This window comes from Sinocyclocheilus anshuiensis, unplaced genomic scaffold, assembly GCF_001515605.1.
Source record: "Sinocyclocheilus anshuiensis isolate Anshui unplaced genomic scaffold, SAMN03320099.WGS_v1.1 scaffold333, whole genome shotgun sequence".
NCBI lineage: Eukaryota > Metazoa > Chordata > Actinopteri > Cypriniformes > Cyprinidae > Sinocyclocheilus > Sinocyclocheilus anshuiensis.
In genome coordinates this window covers 965,255-969,794 of record NW_015539871.1, presented here as the reverse complement: position 1 = coordinate 969,794, position 4,540 = coordinate 965,255, and the positions used below count along the sequence as shown (strand labels likewise).

Here is a 4,540-nt window from a genome sequence, read left to right as displayed (position 1 = left end):
TTACTGTAAAACTAACCAGCTGTCTCTTTGTCAGTTCGTGTCTTGTATAGACAGATGATTGGCATGGAAGTGAAGTGTGCTATTATGGGATGGGGGAGGACAATGAGCGACACTGATTCATGGTCTGCAGAGACATGGGAAAAGCTACACTAGGCATATTGTTAGAAAGCGTGCGTTGAGATTCCAGGACATAAATAGCTATAAATGACTTTCAAATTTACAGGAATCTGCTGAGATTAACAAGGGGAGGTTTCATGAGATTTTAACACATGCCTGGACTTGCTGCTGATAGCGGTGACGCATGTTAGGGCTCACAATTTCACAAAAATATTAACAACACTGATAATAATAAGAGCCTGAACTGAGTATAAATAATAAACGAGTAGAAAATCAGTATATTAGAACAATTTCTGAAGGATGAAATTGAAGTAACGATGCTGAAAATTCAGCTTTGCATCACAGGAATAAATTACATTTTAAAATATATTTAAATAGAAAAAAAATTATTTTAAATTACAATAATATTTCACAACATTAATATTTGTACTGTATTTCTATCCTAAATAAATGCAGCATTGGTGTGCATAAGATACTTTTTAATAATGTAATTATTCCAAACTTTTGACTGGTGATGTAAGTTCGTGAGACTATTAGTGGAAGGTTTGTTTTACAATATTTAAAGGGGTCATATGACGTTGCTAAAAAGAACATTATGTTGTGTATTTGGTGTAATGCAATGTTTTTGTGCGGTTTAAGGTAAAAAAAAAACACATTATTTTCCATATAATGTACATTATTGTTTCTCCTCTATGCCCCGCCTTTCTGAAACGCGTAAATTTTTACAAAGCTCATCGGTCTGAAAAAGCGAGGTGTGCTCTGATTGGCCAGCTATCCAGTGCGTTGTGATTGGCCGAATACTTCAAGTGTGTGACGGAAATGTTACGCCCCTTAACATACTGTGATACTGTGATACCGTCTCCCAGCAGGACGCGACTCAGTCCAGCTGCTCTGCTTGTGCACATCCCATCATCGGTTCTCTTTTAGCAGTTCAGTCAATGTACTGTTCCCTTTCGATACTTCACTTCGTACTGTGTCGCTAAAAGCTACGGGAAACTCCTTTTCTCCGATTTACTGAAGCCTTTTTTTCAATCACAGCAGTGTCTCCTGCTCTTCGCTGATTCTACGAGATTTGAAGCGTTCGCCTGCAAGCTGATCCAGCCGCCGTTCTGGAGCAGCAAGATCAGCTCGCCGCCTCCGCTCTCTGCTCACCGCTTGCAGCTCGCCGCTCTCAAGCAGCACTGATCAGCGCGCCGCTTTGCAGCACCGGGTCAGATCGCCACTTCAAGCAGCTCTGTTCCTGCGTCGCTCTCAAGGCAGCCCCGGTCAGCGCTTCGCTGCAAAGGCCACTCATCCCTCGAAGCCCTGCCGAACGACTTCAGCCCTTGCTGGTCGTGCTTACACTTTATGGCGGTGCTCCAAGTGTACCAGGCAAAGCTCCTTCGCGCCATGGATGAGTCTGGGCCAGAACACTCTGCAGCGTTCAGAGAGCTGCGCAGCGCCACCGATCTGGCCCGGCGCGCCACAAAGACGACTGCACAGGCCATTGGGAGGTCGATGGCCAGCCTGGTGGTGCTGGAACGCCACTTATGGCTGAATTTGACGGAGATCAAAGAAGCGGATAAAACCATCTTCCTTGACTCCCCGGTCACCCCCACTGGCCTTTTAGGATCTGCTGTGGAAGGGTTCGCCGAGCGTTTCACGGCTGCACAGAAGTCGTCCAAAGCCATGCGACACTTCCTGCCGAAACATTCCAGTTCTGCAGCTGCTGCCAGTCACCCCAAGCCGGCGCCGACTCAACAGCCAGTTAAAACTACGCCTCCTGTGACTCAGCCCTCTGCACGGCCTGAGCCCAGGCAGCGCTCGCGCTCTGCAAAGCGCCACCCTTTCCCGAAGCGCCACGGACCCCGGCCCAAGATTGTGCTGGATCCTGCGCCTCAGAAGCCATCCTGATCCCTCAGGAAGGAAGAGGAGGGGGCAAAGTCTCGCTGTGACCGGACCACCCCCCAAACTGCCTCGTATATGTTCCCAGTCGCCCCGTCCAGTTCTGGGTGCTGGGAAAAATGTGTTTATTGCATGCAGAGGGCCCGTTCTAGTGCCCAAGTGTACAACCGCTGTGATAGTGGACAAAATAAAACACAAACATACTCAAAAGAGAGCAAATTTCCTCTTCCAAACACGGCAAGCCCCAGGTCCCTTCACAGCGACCCACCACCCGAACCAATTCAACCCCTTGCCACAAGGGCCGAGGCCTGGCAGGCCATCCCCGGCGTGTCAAAGTGGGTTATGGGGATTATAAAACGAGGTTATCTACTCCAATTCGCTCGAGAACCCCTGCGTTTCTGCGGTGTGATCCCCACCTTAGTAGGGAACATGAATGCTCGCATTCTTCATTCCGAGGTGGCTGTGCTGCTGGCGAAACGGGCCATAGAAATCGTCCCAGCAGCTCAGAGTGAGTCAGGCTTTTACAGCCGCTCACGGGCTGGGGAGCCCTGTGCGACGGCAGACCAGCCTTTGGCACGTGGTCGAGCGAAGAGACAAAGCTGCACATCAACTGCCTGGAAATGCTGGCAGTATGGCAGGCCTTACAGTCCTTCCTACCACATCTAGAAGGATGCCATGTCTTAGTCCGATCGGACAACATGACGGTAGTATCCTACATAAATCGCCAGGGCTGCCTTTCCTCCCCACGCCTCTTCAGAATGGCAAAGAGCCTACTGGAGTGGGCACATTGCCACTTGCGCTCCCTAAAAGCAGCGCATATACCGGGCAAACTGAACCAGGGAGTAGACATGCTGTCTCGGAACAACGTCCCCTCTGGCGAGTGGATGCTTCACCCCCAGACGGTTCGGAGAATATGGGAGATCTTCGGGAAGGCAGAGGTCGACCTCTTCGCCTCAGAAGACAACTCTCACTGCCCAATCTATTTTTCGAAGGAAAGGGATGCGCTGGCCCACGATTGGCCCAGCCTTCTCCTTTACGCTTTTCCCCCGATCGCCCTGATCCCTCAGGTCATCAGGCGAATCAGGGAACAAAGGCACAAGGTTCTTCTAGTGGCCCCGCTCTGGAGAAACCAACTATGGTTCTCAGAGATGACTCAGCTGCTCACGGCAGCTCCATGGCCCATTCCCCTGAGACAGGGCCTCCTCTCTCAGGCGAACATGACGATATGGCACCCCCAACCCAAGTTGTGGGCCCTACACTTATGGCCTCTCGATGGGAGCTTATGAACCTACCAGAGGGTGTCTTAAATACCATTTCTCAGGCCAGAGCCCCATCCACAAGGCGCCTCTATGCCCTCAAATGGTCGGTCTTCACCGCTTGGTGTACAAACTGCGGTGAAGATCCAGCCACATGTGACGTATCTTCGATATTGTCCTTCCTTCAAGAGCTGTTGGCGAACATGACGATATGGCACCCCCAACCCAAGTTGTGGGCCCTACACTTATGGCCTCTCGATGGGAGCCTATGAACCTCCCAGAAGGGTATCTTGAATACCATTTCTCAGGCTAGAGCCCCATCCACAAGGCGCCTCTATGCCCTCAAATGGTCGGTCTTCACCGCTTGGTGTACAAACTGCGGTGAAGATCCAGCCACATGTGACGTATCTTCAATATTGTCCTTCCTTCAAGAGCTGTTGGATAAGGGTCGCACCCCCTCCACTCTTAAGGTCTATGTGGCAGCTATAGCAGCGTTTTATGCTCTTATAGATGGGATATCTACAAAAATCTACATTGACCGCTCCGCCTCCTTTAGGCAGTCGGAGCAGCTCTTTGTATGCTTTGGTGGCCGCACCAAGGGGCTTCCGGTCACAAAGCAAAGACTATCCCGTTGGATAGTTGACGCAATAGCTCTTGCATACTACTCCTTGGGCCTTCAATGCCCCATCGGGGTCAGAGCACATTCCACTAGAGGCATGGCCTCATCCAGGGCATGGTCCAGTGGTGTGTCCATTGCAGAAATTTGTGCGGCGGCTGGCTGGTCCTCGCCGTCCACCTTTGTCAGGTTGTACTCCCTAGACGTCCCTGCTTTGCAGGCTCAGGTCCTTTCTGCTTAACACTCTCTCTGAGCTCAAAACGCTCCAGGAACCATATCCCCGCCCTAAGACTGGATTTAATCCTTGCCGGGTTTGACTATGTTTTCGAACCCGCTGAAGTTCCCACGTCTGGGCTTAGCTTCCGGCACGCTCTCGGCCCTATCTAGTTCCGAGGCTGTGTGAAGCTCTAAGAACGATTATGTAAGGCCGGGCTCGACCTCTATGAGTTAGCCCATTTCTTTGCCTCCTCGTGACCCCAAAAAGAATCCGGGTCTCTGGCTATGGTCTGCTTCATTGTAGTTGATCTACAGGGCCCCTTTCTGGACGCCCTGGACAATTACGTATAAGTCGTTCATCTACCATAGCACGGTGTGATTGAATAGGTTCCCGTAGCGTCTAACGACGCAGTACGAAGTGAAGTATCGAAAGGGAACGTACTCTGTTACT

The 4,540-nt window shown here is 50.6% G+C and overlaps 1 protein-coding gene across 1 annotated transcript in view; it reads right to left on the bottom strand.

Annotated features, from left to right (window-relative positions):
* The window catches only part of LOC107685204 (sn1-specific diacylglycerol lipase alpha-like), a 54,271-nt gene that overhangs the window by 22,940 nt on the left and 26,791 nt on the right, over nucleotides 1-4,540 (bottom strand). The window lies entirely within an intron of this gene.